At 36.3% G+C, this 21,989-nt stretch overlaps 1 pseudogene; it reads left to right on the forward strand.

Annotated features, from left to right (window-relative positions):
- The first annotated feature begins 11,135 nt into the window (after positions 1 to 11,135).
- On the forward strand, positions 11,136 to 21,757 carry LOC129073335 (probable ATP-dependent RNA helicase DDX53; annotated as a pseudogene).
- The last annotated feature ends 232 nt before the right edge of the window (positions 21,758 to 21,989 follow it).

Genomic DNA, 21,989 nt, shown 5'->3' on the forward strand with positions numbered 1-21,989 from the left:
GAGAAGGAAAATTTTGTATACTTTAAAGCCATTCCTGCACATTTGCATCAGAATTGTATTCTGGCTTTGACAGGAGCAAGGAGAGTTGGGTAAGTCCCATTTTGGGTTTTCTTTTGATTTTTTTAATAGAAATTTGAGGGGATTTTGACCTTAATATTATGCTAAAACCATATTGACTAATTTTTTTTTCTTCGAACATCCAAGCTTGGGGGGAAAGGTTTAGCAAGATTAACAAATATAATCACAATGCTAAAGAATATTCCAGATTTGATTAAACAGACCAAAATTTCATCCTCACCAGTGTTCTGTTGGGAATATGGAATTCACCCAACTAACTGAAAAGTGTTGGCCTATATTAGTGACTGAGTGAATGGGAACCTTGGCACTGATAGCCTCTGGTTTAATCTGCAATTTGGAAAGAGTATGCACACAAGACACTTCATCATCCATACAATAGGTTGTAAATTATTTGCATGACATCCTCTTTGCATTAGATGTCCTGGGCCTGTAACAGGTTAGTGTAATATATGGACCATTTAAGTGACAATAGTCATAAGTCACAGATAGAAAGCTCTATTTCGACCAGCCATTTTGCTCCCTCTTTGCCCAATTTTCAATATGAAGAATCACCACTAAATATCAGAAATAGCTTCTTGGAACATCAGCTTTGATCTATGGGATTTGTCACATTGTAGTTCATCTGCTTCAAGAGCACTTCATTCATTTGTTCCATGGTACCAAGACTGAGGTTTCACTGAATAATTGAGGAAAAGAGAAAACTATGAGTTACTTGGCACTCAATCACTATGGTTTTGATACTACCATTGTAAAAACTAACTACGGTGTTAGCCAATAAGGACATAAATGTTGTAAGAGGCAATTTATCAAATATCTTGTCCATGTGCCTACTGATGATTAAGGATCCAGGCACTGACCATTCAGCTCTGACCATTGCAGCAGCTTTTAGTTATACAAATGTGGGAAAGGGAATTGATTTCAAAAGTACTGTGTGAGTATGCACATGTGTGTGTTTGTGTGTGTAAGTGTGTCATTATTATCAGAGTGCTTTACCATTTCAGGTCTTAGGCAGAAACACATAAAGAATTTAGAAAAAATTACAAAAAGTAAAATAGTATTTATCATGTGCTTACTGTTATCTGATAAGCCCTGTGCATGGAATCACTCTTTAATAGTATTATCAATCTTATAAAGTAAATATTATTATTTATTCCCCTTAACCTACATTAGCATTTCCCAAACAAACCACTACTTAATATTCTTGCACATGCATTAACTCAAAATGTTCAACTGACCATTTCAGTTATTACCTGAGGTACTGTTAATGAGAAGATGTGGCTGGTCAGGAGGTACTAGCACTATATTTTCCATTAAATAAGTGGGAGATCTATAGATCTAAGTAGGTAAGAAATGGGTTATGTTCAAGGAACTGGCTATGGTGGAGAGTAGCTGGTAGATCATAAATTGCTAAGTAGTTGAAAAAGATTTACAGTCCATAAGGTTAAAGGGTTCAATAAATTGGCATTATTGAACAGATTTGAACTTTAACCCTAAACAGATACGATTCGTTCACTGCCCTACTTTATACTTCTTAATGGATATTAATAGCCTTGAGCCCATAACTGGTAATAATTTCCCAAAAGAAGCCAAATCATTTTAGTTGAACTCTGCCCCTGATAAAAACTGAAGCAGATGTGTTAAAATTACCTCACAGGTTCAAGTAAATATTCCTTTTAACATCACCTCTCCCCAATTCCCACCCTGGCTTTGGCTGGCACATTGTGATTCAGCAGTAACTTTCTCCTTCCTCTTTGTTATTTAATTTAATCATATTAAGGCATTCAGGAGAAGTAGAAAATGTATCCTTTGATTTCAAGAACTTTAAAATGTAGATGAAGAGGAAAAGCATGAGCTAATAAAACCGGTAAAAGACTATACATAAACATACAAATTCTGTGAAATAAATTTACAGAAACACTAAAAAGGAGTAATTGGGAATGCCTGTCGAAACTTTATACTGAAGTGCATGGTTGAATATCATAAACTTCTGAATTTCTGAAATTTATTCAATAGTTTCTCTCTGTAAGCATAAATCAATGTATGTAGTGTAAGTACATGTATTATACTATTAAAACAATTAGTAATACTTTCAACCATGAATTGTTGATGAAAACAACATATTTTTACAATAATCAGTACGGTTCAAAATTAGGTTATGAGCAGGGAAAAAGAAGGGTGTCCTTAAGAGTATAACCTATCTGAAGGTAACTTACAGAATGGGAGAAAATATTTGCAAATCATATATTTGATGAGGTTAATACTCAAGAAATATACAGAATTCATACAACTAAATAACAAAAAATAATCTAATTTAAAAATGTGGAAAAAACCTAAGTAGACATTTTCCCAAAAATATTCAAATGACTAAAAGGTACAGGAAAAGCTGCTCAGCATCCATAATTGATAGAAAAAAAATGCAAAACAAAAAATACAATGAGAGATTACCTCAAGCCTGTTGTAATGGCCATGATCAAAAAGACAGAAGATAAATGCTGGGAGGATCCAGAGGAAAGCGTCCCCTTGTGCACTGTTGGTGGGAATGTAAATTGGTGCAGCCAATATGAAAAACAGTGTGGATGGAGGTTTCTCAAAAAAATTATAAATAGAACTACCATATGACCCAGCATTTCTACTTCTGGGTATAGATCCAAATGAAATCACCATGTCAAAGGGATTTCTCTGCACTCCTATATTCATTGCATCATTATCCACAATAGTCAAGACATGGAACAATCTAACTGTCCATCAACAGATGAATGTGTAAAGAAAATGTGGTGTATGCATGTACAATGAAATACTATTCAGAAACACATATTTTTGTAATTATATGAGGTGATGAATATTTACTAAACTTGTGTAATAATTTCATATTATATACTATCATGTTACTATGCTGTACACCTTAAACTTACACAGTGTTGTATGCCAATTATATCTCAATAACACTAGAAAAAATAAATTGTCCTCCAGAAAGCTTTTAAAAAGTTTATGAGAATAGAGAATACTTACCCATAAATATCCTATATACTTAGCAATAGACATGGTCATTATTATTTTTGCCCCATGGTATATATGGTAGATTTCCATCTATCATCACAAAGTCATAACAGCCTAATCAAGTTAAGTTAGGTTCACTTTCACTCTTGGTTGCCTAGAGGTTGAGGTCTCTTACCCAGATGATCAATATTGCATTGGCATCATCATCTTTTTCAGTGACAGGGATGAGCTTCTCCTTAAGCTGACTGACCTGCAGATGTAGAGGCACTCCAAAAGGAGTCCTGTCACAAAATTACATCAGGTTGTTAAACAAATATAATCATTTTCATATTGATTTTAGCAACCATAGGTTTTGCCAAAGTTGAAATATACCCTATTTTTCCAACTTGAATAAAAAATAGCTACATTGTTCTAACATATTAACTGAAGTCATTTGTTTTTGTTTTTAGTTTTTTTCTTTATTACCTCACAGAGCCAATTAGACTTAGCTGCTTCAGAAGACAATTATCAACCTACTTGTCTAATTTTATTCACATTCAAAATTTTGTATTCAGTTATTATTTTCAGACACTAAATTGAACAGGTTTAGCAATTATATATATAGCACATGTTTCATATATACTACATATAATTTATTATAGATATAATTTTTTCACAGTCATCATTATAAGTTTCTCACAATCGTACCTGGACACAAAAGCAATTTATAAGCCAGTGATAATGTACTCCAATATGATAACTGAGAACAATGTTTTTAGAAGAGATATATAAATACAGAAGTACAAAGTAAAAATTATATGTGCTATTAAAAAAAACCCTATTTCCTAGAAACTTTTATCTTTTATTCTATGACAGAGAGAGAGAGAGAGAGATGAGATTTTCAGCAAGATCTACCATCTAATTTGTACATCCAAGGCAGGTTTTCAGCCAATCAATCAATTCTGACCTTCAGTTCAGGCCTAAATTTTCCCATTCTTTTCATGCCATCTGAAAAATACCAAGAGCAAAACAGATCCTCAGTGAAGAGGAAGACAATGTATCTGCAAATAACTATCTCTTCCTAAGTGTGCAAGGAAAAGTGTCAATGTAACAAATTGCTACTGGTCAAGCCCATCAATTCAAAACGAGCATTTTGCCAAGATGAATCGTAAGACCCATACATGGTCAGTTGACTAGAGAAAGAAAAAGATAACCTCACATACATTAGTACTGCAGCAGGCTTATTTTGGATATGGGCTCAGTCTTTTCCTCATGGCTGGAATTAAACTACTCCTTTAAATAACAATTAAAATTTGTTTCTTTGTCCACAAGTTTATCACACCAATGAGAGGACTTAAGAAGAAGGATGATACTTGTATCATACAAAGTAGATTTCAAAGCAAAGGCCATAAAGAGAGACCCAGAGGGGCACTTTATCATACTTAAAGGAAGAATCTATCAAGAAGACATCAACATTGTAAACTTATATGCTTCCAATATAGGAGCCCCCAAGTTTATAAGGAAATTGTTGGATGACTTCAAAAAAGATATAGACAGCAACACACTGATAGTAGGGGATTTCAACACCCCACTGTCAAAAATGGACAGATCTTCCAAACAAAACATTAATAAACATATCGTGGCGCTGAATGACACACTGAATCAAAGAGACTTAACTGACATATATAGAACCTTCCATCCCAAAGAAGAAAAATACACATTCTTTTCAAATGCTCATGGCAGTTTTTCAAAGATAGACCACATGATAGGAGAGAAAGCAAGCCTCAGCAAATTCAGGAAAATTGAAATAATACCAAACTTTTTCTCAGACCACAAGGCCTTGACTCGAAATCAACCTCAAAGAGAAACTTCAAAAATGTGCAAACTCATGGAGACTGAACAGTAGACTATTAAACAATGAATGGGTCAATAATGATATAAGAGAAGAAATCAAAAAATTTCTGGAAACAAATGAAAATGAAGACACAACTGTTCAAAACCTATGGGACACAGCAAAGGCGGTCCTGAGAGGGAAGTTCATAGCAATACAGGCTTACCTAAAAAAGATAGAAACATTTCAAATAAAAGACCTAACACTACAACTTCAAGAACTGGAGAAACAACAACAAATAAATCCCAGGGCAAGTAGAAGGAAGGAAATAGTCAAGATGAGAGCAGAACTGAATGACATAGAGAGAAAAAGAACAATTCAGAGGATCAACCAATCCAGAAGCTGGTTCTTTGAAAAGATAAATAAAATTGACAAGCCTTTAAGCAGACTCATCAAGAAAAAAAGGGAGAGGACCCAAATTAATAATATCAGAAATGAAAGAGGAGAAATAACAACGGATACCACAGAAATACAAATGATCATCAGAAACTATTATGAACAATTACATGCCAAGAAATTTGAAAATCTTGATGAAATGGACAAATTTTTAGAAAAGTATAATCTTCCAACACTGAAGGAGGAAGAAACAGAAAGCTTCAACAGACCGATAACAGCTGGGGAAATTGAAGCTGTAATCAAGAAACTCCCAGCACACAAAAGCCCAGGGCCGGATGGTTTCCCAGGAGAATTTTACAAAACATTTAAGGAAGAGCTAACCCCTGTGCTTCTCAGACTATTCCAGAAAATCCAAGAGGAGAGAAGACTCCCAGGCTCCTTCTATGAGGCCAGCATCACCCTGATCCCAAAACCAGATAAAGACCCTACAAAGAAAGAAAACTACAGGCCAATTTCGCTGATGAACATAGATGCTGAAATCCTCAGCAAAATATTGGCAAACCGCATCCAGCAGTACATTCAAAAGATTATCCATCACGATCAAGTGGGATTCATCCCAGGGATGCAGGGATGGTTCAATATACGCAAATCAGTAAACGTGATACATCACATAAATAAAAGAAAAGACAAAAACCACATGATCATTTCGATAGATGCAGAAAAAGCATTTGACAAGGTACAGCACCCATTTATGATCAAAACACTCAGCAAAATGGGCATAAATGGGGCATTCCTCCACGGAATAAAGGCCATATATGAAAAACCTACAGCCAATATCATACTCAACGGGGAAAAACTGAAAGTTTTCCCACTAAGATCAGGAACACAACAAGGATGTCTGCTCTCAAAGCTTCTTTTCAACATCGTATTGGAAGTCCTAGCCACAGCGGTCAGACAAGAGAAAGAGATAAAAGGCATCCAAATCGGAAAGGAGGAAGTAAAACTATCATTGTTTGCAGATGACAGGATAGTGTACATAGAGAACCCTGTAGACTCTACCAAAAAACTCCTCAACCTAATAAGTGAATTTGGCAAAACAGCAGGATACAAAGTCAACATTCAGAAATCAAAGGTGTTTTTGTACACCAGCAATGCAATAGAAGAAGAAGAAATCAGAAAAAAAAATACCATTCGATATAGCAAGAAAAAAGATAAAGTACCTAGGGATAAATTTAACCAACGACACAAAAGACCTGTATGCAGAAAACTACACAACATTGAAAAAAGAAATTAAGGAAGACACAAATAAATGGAAACATATACCGTGCTCATGGATTGGAAGAATTAATATCCTCAAAATGTCCATACTACCCAAAGCAATTTATAGATTCAACGCAATCCCTATTAAGATACCAATGACGTATTTCACAGAAATAGAACAGATATTTCAAAAATTTATATGGAACCATAAACGACCCCGAATAGCCGCAGCAGTTTTGAGAAAGAAACACAAAGTAGGAGGAATCACAATACCGGACATCAAACTCTACTACAAAGCCACCATACTCAAAACAATCTGGTACTGGCACAAGAACAGACCCATAGACCAGTGGAAAAGAATAGAAAGCCCAGAAATTAGCCCAGGTCTCTATGGACATCTAATATTTGACAAAGGGGGCAGAAGCAGAAAATGGAGCAATAACAGCCTCTTCAATAAATGGTTTTGGGAGAGCTGGACGGCTACATGCAAAAAATTGAAATTGGATCATCAGCTGACACCATACACAAAAATAAACTCAAGATGGATAAAAGACTTAAATAGAAGTCGCAACACCGTCAAAGTCCTCGAGGAGAACATTGGCAGGAAACTCTAAGATAACCCATGCAGCAATTTTTTCACTGATATGTCTCCTAAAACAAGGGACATAAAGGAAAGAATAAATAAGTGGGACCTCATCAAAATAAGAAGCTTCTGCACGGCAAAAGAAAACATCAGCAAAATGAAAAGGGAGCCAACCCTATGGGAAAATATATTTGCTAATGATACATCAGATAGAAGTTTGATCTCCAACTATATAAAGAACTCACTCGACTCCACTCCAAGAAGACAAACGATCCAATCAAAAAATGGGCAAAGGACCTGGGCAGATGCTTTTCTAAGGAGGAGATACAGAGGGACCAGAGGCATTTGAAAGGATGCTCAGCATCACTAGCCATCAGAGAAATGCAGATCAAAACCACCATGAGGTACCACCTCACACCGGTCAGAATGGCCATCATAAACAGATCCACAAACAACAGGTGCTGGCGAGGCTGTGGAGAAAAGGGAACCCTAGTCCACTGTTGGTGGGAATGCAGACTGGTGCAGCCACTATGGAAAACAGTGTGGAATTTCCTCAGAAAGCTGAAAATGGAACTGCCTTTTGATCCAGCGATTCCCCTGCTGGGACTATACCCTGAGAACACCAAAACGCCAATACCAAAGAACCTATGCACCCCAATGTTCACAGCAGCACAATTTACAATAGCCAAGTGTTGGAAGCAACCTAAATGCCCATTAGTAGATGATTGGATCAAAAAACGATGGTACATATACACAATGGAATACTACGCAGCAGAAATAAAAAAAGAACTACTAAACTTCGCAACAGCATGGATGGAACTGGAGAGCATCATGCTAAGCGAAATAAGCCAGGGGGCGAAAGACAAATACCATATGATCTCACCTATAAGCGGAACCTAACCAACAATGCAAAGATGCAAGGAAAATATGACCAGCAACACTGAAAGGAAAAGAAATCAACAGAGACAAGAGGGAAGGGGGCAGGCAGGGAAAGGGACGGGAAGGAGAAAGTCAAGGAACATAGAGCGAGGACTCATGGACAAAACCCAAGGGGAAGAGCTGAGGGAGGGAAGGTGGGAGGGGGCAAGGGAAAGAGGTGGGGGGGAGGCAGAGACAAATGTATTTAAAACGTAAATAAATTTAAAAAATAAATTAAAAAAAGAAAAATAAAAACAATTTCATAGATAATTAAAAAAAAAGAATTGACTTGAACAACAGAGTGGGAACTGACTGTGGGAGAGAGTGGTGGGGTGGGATGGGCGGAGGGGCTCAAAGGAGGGGGATAGTGAGACAACTGTAGCAGAATAAACAAGATTTAAAAATAAAATTTAAAAAAATAGAAGCATGAAGGCAAGACAGAATTTTATATGGAAATTCATAAAACACTTCCTTTACTTAGGCAGCAGGTAAATTTTATGTGACCCATTTCACTTTTATCAGAAATACACTTCTGAATCCCCATATTGCTCTACTTTTTTAGGATCTTTAATTTGGCAAAAACCAAAGCATGAACTCTTGGTTTGCCAGTGTTACCTTTGCCAGTGGGTTTCTAATAAATTAAGGCTCTAGAAAATTACATTATGTTGTGGAGAGTTTATAAAGAATTAATTCCTATGAATTCCACAATAACAAGCAATTCAATTTGCCACTGAGTAGGGAAAGGGTGGAAAACTAGAGTACCTATGTGACTACCTACTCTTACCTGAAGACAACACATTTCAGATCAGAATAAAATAGATTGGAAAAAAACTGTTCCTTCCTCTCTGAGATTTCACATACAAGAAGAGAAGGCTGTGTACACCAGCAAATGTGTGTGAATACATTTAAACAGATGAGTAATGAAGCACTAATGATGAGGCTGAAATTGCTCAGGGAACATCTTAATCTAGTTGATAATTTCCTATGAGTAAAATAATATATACATATTCTGTTGTAATGGCCATGATCAAAAAGACAAAAGATAAATGCTGGGAGGATGCAGAGGAAAGGGTCCTCTTGTGCATATGCATATGCATCCATCTGTATTTGAACTTGTTTGGGATGTTACATCAGGCAGTAAAACTTGGTGCAGTCTTAGAATACTGGCATTTTCTTACGTATTGCATTGCTTGCTAAGGAATGAACCTAGAAAACTGTGTTTTTCAGATAAAATTCAACCAAGTTCAATTAAATAAATTCTTACTTCACCACATTTTGTGTTTCCAGTTTTATATAGGAACTAAAAAGTAGAAGTCATGGCTTCTGTCCTGGAATATCTTATAGAATAATCGAAGTATTGTTAGACTGTAAGCTCCTTGAGGGCAGGCACAAGGTCTTACTCATATTCTTATCCTCAGTGTGTAAATAAGAACTTGGAGGACCTAAGGGAACAAGAGGTGGCATATTTAAGTTCAACACCATCTTTGTAACCATTAAAATGCCTCATAATGGAGTGGATATCCTTGAAGCAAATGTTACAGGTGGGGAGAGAGACCCAAGTCAAGAGGCTCTCTCTCCTGCCTTGGTTCTTGTCTCTCCCACAAGACATGAATTCAAGTGAGAGACAAACATGTATAGTGGAAATGAAATAAGTTTATTTATGAAATACATGAGCACAAAGCTGCAAGCAGGCACCAGCTACTTTACATGCCCCATGGAAAGAGAAAATAAAGTTGTTAGTAAGTTAGTAAGCTTGTTCTATGCACTTGAGCTGAGGCTACAAGTGGGTACCTAGCTAATATAAGTATGCTAACTATTGAGGTTCAGGGGTTATATTCCTTAGTCAGCTTCTAGGTTCCCCCTCCTTCTCCTCCTTTGGAATAATTAATAGCTACAAAGGCTTCCTTTATCAGTTAGTATGACTCTTTGTCTCAGTAAAATTGTTACAGAAGTTCCCTTTCCCAGCATAGGATCTCAAGGACTAACCCCCCTTCTCCTTGTGATGCTTGGGACACCTGGAAATCTCATCAAACTTGGCTCAGGACTGCTGAGGTAACTTATGAAAAAAATATTTTTCCTTTTCAATCTAGCCTCCTGTATTAAATTCTTTGTTAGACTGTAGTGGTGAGGGCCCTGCCTTTATTTCTTCCTGCCCCCAACCCTGCCACTCATTCCTAGCTGCTATCTAACACAAAGTGTGCTCCTAGGTTCTGGGACTCTTTAAATAGAAGCTAGATATCTGCTTGCCTAGATTGCTGCCAGGGTGTCCTCTACATTGCACCTAATATATGATTTTTATGTACCTTTCAGTTCTAAGATTTGTGAATCTATGAAACCACAAGGAAGGGGAAAAATTGGTGCACTGAGAAAACTAGCAAACTATTGAAAATAGTCCATAAGGTTTCTTAGATCCCACTCAACATCTCATTTAATCAGCATCCCTGAAATAATATCTAGAAGCTGCCTGAACAAATGCTGGAGTTTAGCCAAAGAATTATTGTCAAAGTACCATCCTTAAGTGTGCACCTAAAAGATTTCTGATGATATAATTTAAGTTACAGTACAGTATAGGGAATTGAGTTCATCTAGACCAACTATTGTTACACAAAAAGAGACTTACTGAAACGAACAAGCTGATATTTAAAAATACACTATTTTTTTCTCCCGATGGAAATAATTGGCTTATTAAAACAAATGTAGGAGGATAAGCTAAAAGCATGGCCCAAGTCTACTCCCAAGCTGAGATAGTACTAGCATGAGGTTAGCGATTCAGGCACTTTATGACACATGATGAGAAAACACTCGCTCTCTAGCTTCTATAAAATCTTAGCTCCTGAGGGTGAGTGTCACTTTAAATTTTGCTTCAGAGGTGCCGGCTTTACCTCACCATAGTCCCAGACCTGTGATTGGTCATGTCATCAAAGCCCCTCCCTGATATCCTATTAAATGTGTCCCTAGGTAATGTTATATAGCTACCTACAAAACTGGCTGGAGGGTCTGCTGCTCAAGAGTCAAAATAGAAAGAAACTTCAGGCTGCATCTCCCAACCTGAGGTAGGTGAGGAGAGATCTGAACAAACTCTACCATGCAGCAATGGCTTGGGCCCCAGAGTGGAAGAGGGCAGAGCCTACTCTAAGTGAGACAGGACCTGCATGGATGACAGGGGAGGCAGAGGCTGCAAGGACAACGGAGGTGGGGGCTGGGTCAGCACCTCCAGCCACCTGCAGCCTAGGGTTAGTGGCCCACTGAGAACCTGATCTTGCCTTTAAAATATAAAACAATGTGATTGGTCACAGCAGATCAAAAATAAAGGACATCCAGAGTATGACAAACACCAAAATACAGATCATAAGGGCTGACTGTGACTGAGAGGTAAAAATCGTTGGTAGTTCCAACTCAGAGGTAAACATTTCTGGTAGTAAAGAGATGAAAACAGAGGCAAAAGCAGCTATAAAAACTTTGGGAAAAAAAAACAAGAAGGAACCTACAATTCAGATAATACTGTATCCCAACCCTCTGCTGGAAAAGACTTAACCACAGATAACATTGTTAGAGAAGTTCAGCCACTGATAGACTGGGAACAAATTAGGGCAGAAGTTGCAGACTGAGGAAAAAATGGGCAGATTTATCACTAATTTAAAAAAAAAACACAAAACCTTTTACATAGAATCTGAAGCAACAAGTTCCCTGTCTCAAGTATAGGTAGATATTTGGAGGAAGAAAAATTTCAATATTATATGTAATGAAGCTGAAAGATAGCAAAAAATGTTCTATCCTCAATTCAATTTGTAAATTTAAAGATATTTTCCAGGATTATCCTGACTTGAGGAAAAACATTTTAAAAGCAGGATTTGAAAAACTAACACCAATTCAATCACAGGCACGGCCAATTGTTCTACAAAGGATAGATCTTATAGAAGTCACCTGAATTGGGACAGGGAAGTAATTGTCTTATTTATGGCCTGGGTTTATTCACATCAACTCTCAACTAACACCTAGAGAACAAAGGAATAGTCCTGGCATACCAGTGTTTACATTGACTAGAGAATTAGCTCTCCAAGTAGAAACTGAATGTTCTAAGTATTCATATAAAAATCTTAAAAGTGTTTGTATATATGGTGGCAGAGATAGAAAAGAACAAGTAAAATATGTTGTTGTAGGCTTAGATATCATTATTGAAACTCCTGAGTGACTGAACGATCTGCAAGAATAACTTTGTCAACTTAAGAAGCATCATCTACTTAGTCTTAGATGAAACTGATAAAATGCTGGATCTGGGATTTGAACAGCAGATAATGAAGATTTTATTACATGTGCACCTAGACCAACAGACTGTTATGACAAGTAAAACTTGGCCAAATACCATTTGCCCACTTTCACAATCTTATTAGAAAGAGCCTATTATTGTTTATGTTGGCACTCTGGAATCTAGTCGCTATAAGTACAGTGAAGCAAAATATAATTATTACCACAGAAGAAGAAAAACAACCTCTTATCCAAGAATTCCTACAGAGCATGTCACCAAAAGACAAAGTCATTGTGTTTGTCAGCAGAAAACTTGTTACTGATGACTTATCCAATGATATAAGCATCCAAGGCCTACCTGTACAATCACTGCATGGGTACAAAGAACAGAGCAAGCATGGTTCAAGCATTAGATAACTTTAAAACTGGAAGTGTGAAAATACTGACTGCTACTGATTTAGCATCCCAAGATCTTGATGTTAATGATGCCACACATGTATATAATTATGATATCCCATAGAATATTGAAGAATATGTACCCAGAGTAGGGTATACTGGAAAAGCAGGGAAGACTGGCATATCCATTACTCTTATGACTAAACATGATTGGAAGATTACCCTGAAGTTGATTAAAATTATGGAAACAACAAATCAAACTGTCCTAGAAGCTCTTGTAACAATGGCAGAAAAACCCAAGTAGGTGAACAAAAAAGACACAGGAAAAAATTTCATATATCTCAATGAAAACCCAAGGAGTTTTATTGAGATGCACATTGAAAGTTATAACAGGCTACTGTAAGATTCAAGACATGTTAAAGATATACAGTATTCAAGACACATAAGGAAATATTGGAAACATACTGGAGTTTGAAGACAACCAGTTCTAAGATAATACCACTAAACTTTCAAATTTGTTTATGTTCCTTAATAAAATCAAAGGCATTTTGAGCCCTGACTAGCATGACTCAGTTGGTTGGCCATTGTCCTGCAAAGAAAAAGGTCTCCAGTTGGATTCTGGCTCAAGACAGATGCCTGGGTTGTGGGTACATTCCCTATTCCCTGATCGGGAGCCTATGAGAGGGAGCAGATCGAAATTTCTCTCTCACACCGGTTTTTTCCCCTCTCTTTATACCTTTTCCTCTCTCTCTAAAAATAAAATAAACAAAATGTTAAAGTGTTCTGAAAATAAATAAATGAATTGGAGAAAGTAAAGTGCTTAATAAATGGATGTTGAAAAAAATGCATGAATGGAAAATGAAGACATAGGCATACCCTAATATAAGCAACAGTGGACCACTAATAATTAGGTACTAGAAGGTTTAGAATAGCAAAAAAGGTAAGAAAACTAGCCTATTTGTTTTTTTCTTCTTAGGATTTTATGTATATATGTATGTATGTATGCATGTATTTTTAGAGAGAGGAAGGGAGGGAGAAAGAGAGGGAGAGAAACACCAATGTGTGGTTGCCTTTCGCGTGTCCCCCATGGGGGACCTGGCTCACAACCCATGTGTGCACCCTAGACTGGTAATCGAACCAGTGACCCTTTGGTTCACGGGCCAATACTCAATCCACTGAGCCACATTAGCCAGTGTTTGAGTGTATTTGTTGAGGTCAAAGATGACTTTATCAACAGATGGTTCCAAGTTTACCTATTGGTAAATTCCTATGATATATAGGACTGAGTTGCTAAATTCATTTGGGATCCCCACTGAGTTCAAAACATAATCTCAATAATCTCAAAAAAAGTGGTGTGAATTGTTCAAGTATGCTCTTTTATTTTTATTTACTTATTTATTTTTAAATCATTTTTATTGTTGTTCTACCACACTTGTCTCAATTTTTTCCCCTTTGCCCTTCTCTACCCATACAATTCTGTGCTCCCACAGTTAATTCCACATTGTTGTTCACATCTCTGTGTCATTCATACATGCCCTTTGTTTAGTCCCTTCCTCTTCTTTCCACTATTATACCCCTCCACCATCCGTCTGGTCACTTTCAGTACGTTCCATGTTTCCATGTCTGTGGTTCTATTTTGATCATTAGTTCATGTTTATTAGATTCCTCTTGCAGGTGAGATCATGTGGTATTGGTCTTTCACTGCCAGGCTTATTTCACTTAGCACAATACTCTCCAGTTCCATCCATGCTGTCACAAAGGGTAGAAGTTCCTTCTTTCTTTCTGCTGCGTAGTATTCCATTGTGTAAACTTACCACCATTTTCAATCCACTCATTTACTGATGGGAATTCAAGCTGTTTCCGCCACTTGGATATTACAAATCACACTACTATGAATATTGGGGAGGATAAGTTCCTTTGAATTGGCAATTCAGGATTTGGAGGGTATAATACAAGCAGTGCAATTGTCAGGTCAGGTCAAAAGGCAGTTAAATTTTAGTTTTCTAAGGAAATTCCATACTGTTTCCCACAGTGGCTGCACCAGCCTGCATTCCCACCACCAGCATACTAGGGTTCCCCTTTGTCCACATCCTCACCAGTACTTGTTTGTTGATTTATTAATGATAGCCATTCTAACAGGTGTGAGGTGACATCTCATTGTGGTTTTAATGTGTGCCTCTCTGATGTCCAATAATGTTGAGCATCCTTTCATATGACTCTGGACTCCCTGTATATCCTCATTGGAAAAGTGTCTGTTCAGGTCCTTTGCCCATTTTTCAATTGGATTCTTTGTCTTCCTGATGTGGAGTTATCTGAGGTTTTTACATATTTTGGAGATCAATCCCTTGTCCAACGTATCATTGGCAAATATGTTCTCCCATATAGTCAATTCCCTTTTCATTGCGATGATGGTCTCTTAGGCCATGCAGAAGATTTTTAATTTGATATAGTCCCATTTATTTATCTTTTCCTTTATTTCCCTTGCTCTAGTAGATATAACAGCAAAAATATTGCTATGTGGGATATCTGAAATTTCCCTGCCTATATTTTCCTCCAGGGCTTTTATGGTGTCACGACTTATATTTAAGTTTTTTTTTTTATTTTTAAAGATTTTATTTAATTTTAGAGAGAAGGGAGGGAGAAAGAGAGGGAGAGGAACATCTATGTGTGGTTACATTTTGCCCGCCCCCTACTGGGGACCTGGACTGCAACCCAGACATGTGCCCTAAATTGGAAATTGAACTGGCGACCCTTTGGTTCGCAGGCCGGTGCTCAATCCACTGAGCCACACTAGCTAGAGCTATTTAAGTCTTTTATCCATTTTGAGCTTATTCTGGTGTAAGGCCTAAATTGGTGATCTATTTTCCCCTTTTGCATACACAAGTCCAGTTCTCCCAATGCCATTTATTGGAGAAGTTATGTTTTCTCCACTGTATATTCATATCTCCTTCGTGAAATATTAAATAACTATAGAGACATGATTTTATTTCTGAGTTCTCTATTCTGTAATATTGATTTATGTGTCTGTTCTTATAACAGCACCAGCCTATTTTGACTACAATTGCCTTGTAGTATAGTGTGATATTAGGTATTGTGATCCCTCATACTTCTTCTCTTTCTCAAGATTGCTGAAGCTATTCGGGGTCTTTTTTCATTCCATATAAATTTTTTGAACTATTTATTCAATACCTGTGAAATATTCCATTTATGTTTTAATAGGAATTGTGTTGAACCTGTATATTGTTTCAGGTAGTATGGATATTTTATTTTTATTTATCATCGTTGTTCTATTACAGCTGTCCTGAATTTACCCCATTGCTCTCCCCTGCCCTGCCCACTGCCCCCACACACAGTCAATCTCCACCCTGTTGTCTATGTCCATGGTTAAATTATACCTATTCCTTGATTATACCTTTCCTCTCCTTTCCCCCCTTATCCCTCTCCTCTTCCTCTCTGGTTTCTGTCAGTCTGTTCCTTGTTTCCATGCCTTGGTTCTATTTTGCTCATTTCTTTGCTTTGTTGATTAAGTTCCTGTTATAGGTGTGATTATACAGTATTTCCTTTCACTGACTGGCTGATTTCACTTAGTATAATACTCTACAGTTCTACCCATGCTGTAGTGAATGGTAGGAGTTCTTTCATTCTTTGTGCTGCATAGTATTCCATTGTGTAAATATACCACAGTTTTTTGGTCTACTCATTTACTGATGGGCATTTAGGCTGTTTCCTGCACTTGTAAATAATGTTGCTAGGAATATAGGTGTACCTAGGTTCCTTTGAATTGGTGTTTCATAGGATTCATAGTGTATAATTCCAGCAGTGGAACTGCTGGGTCAAAAGGCAGTCCCATTTTTAGTTTTTGGTTGAAGTTCCAAACTGTTTTCCACAGTGGCTGCACCAGCCTGCATTCCCACCAACAGTGCACTAGGGCTCCTTTTCCTCCACATCCTCATCAGCAGTTGTTGTTTGTTGATTTGTTTATTGCAGTCATTCTGAACGGTGTTAGGTGGTATCTCATTGTGGTTTTAATTTGTGCCTCTCTGATGTTGAGTGATGTTGATCATCATTTCATATAACTCTGGACCCTCTGTATGTCTTCATTGGAAAAGTGTCTGTTCAGGTCTTTTGTCCATTTTTTAATTGGATAATTTGTCTTCCTGGTGTGGAGTTATCTAAGTTCTTTATGTATTTTGGAGATCAAACCTTTGTCCAATGTATCATTGGCAAATATGATTTCCCACACCATTGGCTCACTTTTCATTTTCAAGATGTTTACCTTACCCATGCAGAAGTTTTTAATTTGATGTAGTCACATGTTTTTAGACTTTCCTTTATTTCCTTTGCCCAGAGGATATATTGGCAAAAATATTGCTGCATGAAATATTTGAAATTTCCCTGCCTTTGTTTTCCTCTATGACTTTTATGGTGTCACAGCTTATATTTAAGTCTTAATCCATTTTGAGACTATTCTGTTGTAGGGTGTATGTTGGTCATCTATTTCTATTTTTGGCATGTGCCATTCCAGTTCTCCCCACCCTATTTGTCGAAGAGGCTATTTTTACTCCATTGTAAGCTCATGTCTTCTTTGTCAAATATTAATTGACCAGAGAGACATGGGTTTACTTCTGGGCTCTTTATTCTGTTTCATTGATCTATGTTTCTGTTCTTATGACAGTTATTCCAGCCCGTTTTGATTACAGTAGCCTTGTAGTATAGTTTGATATAAGGTATTGTGATCTCTTATACGTTGTTCTCCTTTATCAAGATTGCTGAGGCTAGTAGGGTCGATTCTGGTTCCATATAAATTTTTGAAAGATTTGTTCTAAACCTGTGATGTATGTCACTCGTATTTTATAAGGATTTCATTGAATATGTAGGTTGCTTTGGGTAGTATGGACATTTTAATGATGTTAATTCTTCCAATCCATGAACACAGTATATGCTTCCATTTATTTGTGTCTTCCTTAATTTCTGTCTTCGGTGTTCTGTAATTTTCCAAGTACAGTCTTTTCCCTCCTTGGTTAGATTTATTCCTAGGTACTTTATTTTTCTTGTTTCTATACTAAATAGGATTTTTCCCTAGTTTTTTTTTTTATGTTATTTCATTGTTAATGTACAAAAACTTTTATTTTCTGAATATTGACTTTATATCCATTATTTTGCCAAATTCATTTATTAGGCCGAGTAGTCTTTTGGTGGAGTCTATAGGGATTTCTATGTATACTATCGTGTCATCTGCAAACTATGACAATTCTAGTTCATCCTTTCCAGTTTAGGTGCCTTTTATTATTTTTCTTGTCTGATCGCTGTGGCTAGAATTGCCAATACTATGTAGAATAAAAGCATTGAAAGTGGACACCCTTTCTCTTTCCTGATCTTATATAGGAAAATTTGAGTTTTTGCCTATTAAGTATGATCTTGGCTGTAGGATTCACATGTATGGCTTTTATTATGTTGAGGCATGCTCCCTCTAGTCCCACTTTGCTGTGCATTTTTTATCATAAACAGTGCTGTATTTTATCAATTGTTTTCAGCATCTGTTCACATGATCATGTGGTTTTCATCTTTCATTTTATTATGTGATTATTACATTTATTGATTTATGAATATTGTACCATACTTGCGTCACTGGAATAAGTCCCAGTTGATCATGGTGTATGATATTTTTAATTTGTTGCTGGATCCAGAATGTCAGTATTTTGTTGAGGATTTTAGCATGTATGTTCATCAGCTATATTGACCTGTAGTTTTCTTTCTTTGTTGTGTCTTTACCTGGTATTAACATTGGAGTAATATTGGCTTCAAAAAATGAGTTTGGGAGTTTTCCCTCTTCTTGAATTCTTTTGAAAAAGTTGGAAATGATAGGAGCTAGCTCTTCTCTAAATGTTTGGTAAAATTCATCTATGAAGCCATGTGGTCCATCACTTTTGTGTGCCTCGAGTGTTGTGATTAGTGCTTCCATTTTGCTAGTGGTTATCAGTCTATTCAGGCTTTCTGCTTCTTCTTGATTCAGTTTTGGAAGGTTATGTGTTTCTAGAAATTTGTCCGTATTGCCCAAGTTGTCAAAATCTTGGCATAGTTGTTCATACTATCTTCTTACAATCCTTTATATTTGTGTGGTATCAGTTGTAATTTCTCCACTTTCATTTCTGATTTAATTTTTTGGGTCCTCTCTTTTTTATTGATGAGTTCAGTTAAAGACTTGTCAATTTTGTTTACCTTTTCAAACAACCGCCTCCTAGACTTATTGATCCTTCGAATTGTTCTTTTAGTCTCTGTGTCATTTAATTTTGCTCTGATCTTATTTCCTTTCTTCTGCTCACTCTAGGCTTTCCCTGTTGTTGTTTCTCTAGTTCTTGCAGATGTTGGGTTAAGTTGCTTATTTGAAATTTTTCTCTATCATTTTTAGTTGGCCTGTATTGATATGACTTCCCTCTGAGGGCTGTCTTTGCTGTGTCCCATAGGTTTTGGTATGTTGTTCATTCATTTTCATTTGTTTTCAGAAACTTTTTTGATTTCTTCCTTGATATTATTGTTAATTTATTCATTATTTAATAGCATGCTGTTCAGTCTCCATGTATTTGAATATTTTTTAGTTTTCTTCATTGTAGTTGATTTCTAGTTTCAACCCATTGTGACCACATGCTAAATGTGCTTTCAATTTTCTTGAATTTATTGAGGCTTGTTTTGTGTCCACTGTGTGGACTATCTTTGTAAATGTTCCATGTGCATTTGAAAAGCATATATGTTTATTTCTTTATGGTGAAATGTTCTATATATCTCATATAAGCCTATTTGATCTAGAGTGTTGTTAAATGCCACATTATCTTTGTTAATACGTTATTTGGAAGATCTATCCATTGTTTACAGTGAGGTGTTAAAGTCCCCTATTATGAATGTGTTGCTATCTATATCTTTCTTTAAGTCCTCCAGATTTTCCTTTAATATTTCAGTGATCCTATGTTAGGTCCATGCATGTTTACAAAGGTTATATCATCTTGATAGATTATTGCCTTAAGTATTATGAGGTGCCCTTCCTGTCTCTTTTTATGTCCTTTGTTTTGAAATCTATCTTGTCTGATATAATTATTGCTACCCCAGCTTTTTTTTTCATGTTTGTTTGCTTGGAATTTTTTTTTCATCTCTTCACTTTCAGTGTATGTAGATCTTTTGTTCTGAATTGAGTCTCTTGTAGACAACATATATGTGGGTCATTTTTTCTTATCCATTCAGCTACCCTTTGTCTTTTTATAGGAGCATTTAATCCATTTACATTTAAAGTTATCATTAATAGGTACTTATTCATTGCCATTTTTCCCTTTGTACCTGTGTTCCTCTCTCTCTTTTTCTTCATCTTATTAAAGCAGTCCCTTTAGCAAATCTTGCAATGCTGGTTTGGTGTAGATGTATATATTATTTTAGCCTTGTATTGTCTGGGAAACAGACAATATTTTAATTTTAATGTAGAGAAACAACAACAGGGAAAGCCTAGAGTGAACAGAAGAAAGGAAATAAGATTAGAGCAAAATTAAATGACACAGAGACTAAAAGAACAATTTGAAGGATCAATATTATTTTGCCTTCCATTTCAAATGAGAACCTTACTGGGTAGAGCAGTCTTCGTTGTAGGCCTTTGCTTTTCATCACTTGGAATATATCTTGCCATTCCATTCTGGCTTGTAGTGTTTTTGTTGAGAAATCAGCTGATAGCCCTATTGGAGCTCTCTTGTATATTACTATCTGTTTCTTCCTTGCTCCCTTTAAGATTCTCTCTTTGTTTTTGAATTTTGCCATTTTAATTATGATGTGGCTTGGAGAGGGCTTCTTTGGGTTCATCTTGATTGAGGCTGTCTGTTCTTCCTGGATTTGCATAACTTCTTGCCTCACCAATTTAAGGCATTTTTCTGTCAAATTTTTAAAAAAAAGTTTTCTATCCCTTGCTCTTCTTTTTCTTCTTCTGGTATCCCTATGATATGAATATTATCATGTTTCATATCTTAGTACAGCTCCTTTAATCCCTCATTATTCATTTTGTGTCTTTTTAAATTTTATTGCTCTCTCTGGGAGTTTTTTTTTTTTTCTACCTTGTTCCTGTTCACTGATTGAACTTTCTGCTTCATCTAGCCTGCTTTTAATTCCTTCTAATGTATTCTTCATTTCCAATATTATATTCTTCATTTCCTGCTGTTTCTCATTGGTAGTTCCTATGTATTTTTTTATGCTGGTATAGTTCACAGTAAGTTCCTTTTACCTCCCATGGAGTTTCTTGTAGTTCTCACTGAGCTCCTCGAGCATCCTTATAGCCATTATTTTGAACTCAATGTCTGATAATTCACTTGCCTCAATTTCATTCAGCACACTTTGGGGATTCCTCCTTTCCTTTCTATTGTGGGTTGTTTCTTTGTCTCCCCATTTTTGGGGACTCTCCTTGTTTGTTTTTGCATATTAAATTTTTCTGTTTTAACTCCTTTTTGGTATGACATTCTGTGGTAGGAGATCTTTGGGACTCAGTGGTGAAGTCTCCTTATTCTCTTGAGCTTAATGCTCTTGAGATGCCCTTTTAGTTGTTTATGTGGTTTCTTTGTATGTAATTGGCTTTTGGTTGTTGTTAGGTCATTCATTGGTGGGTCCTTCCCTCCATCTAGCTGACTGAAAGTCACTCTGCCCATAATGTCTTGTATGCTGTTGTACAGGTACTTCCAGAACAAAACCACACAAGCCCATAAACAAGCCCACACCCACAAAAATGCCTCCCACCCAGGACCACACTATAAACAGCAAATGAGCAAATATTAATAAAGGTATAAAATGATTAAGACTATTATAAGAAAGGAAAAATGAATATGAGATGACTAACTGAAAGGAAAATGACTTTAAGAGGGAAGAGGGAAGAGAAATATTAAGAGTAAAGAATAGAAATAAGGCAAAGAAAGAAAAGAAAATTTGTATCTTAAATTAAAAAGGGTGTAAAGAAGGCAGAATGGAGTAAGAGAAGGGAAGAACATATAATTAGGTTTAAACAAAAATTGTAAATAATATACAGTAAAAACAAAATAAGAACAAAATTGGAGAAAAAGATCCACCATGGCAATATCAACAACAAATGAGCAAAGATTTATATAGGTGTAATGGCAATTAAGAGGGAAAAAATAGAGAGAGAAAGAAAATCTTATGAGATGTCTAGAGGAAAGAAAAGTGATTTTGAGAGGATAGGGAGAGAAAGAATACTAAGTATGAGGTATGAAAACCACTCTAAGGGAATACAAAAAAGAAAGGGCAGGAGGAAGGCAAAATCTAGTGGGAGAG

Source organism: Pteronotus mesoamericanus, unplaced genomic scaffold (genome assembly GCF_021234165.1).
Source record: "Pteronotus mesoamericanus isolate MK-2021 breed Mesoamerican mustached bat unplaced genomic scaffold, CSHL_Meso_final contig_40, whole genome shotgun sequence".
Classification (NCBI taxonomy): domain Eukaryota; kingdom Metazoa; phylum Chordata; class Mammalia; order Chiroptera; family Mormoopidae; genus Pteronotus; species Pteronotus mesoamericanus.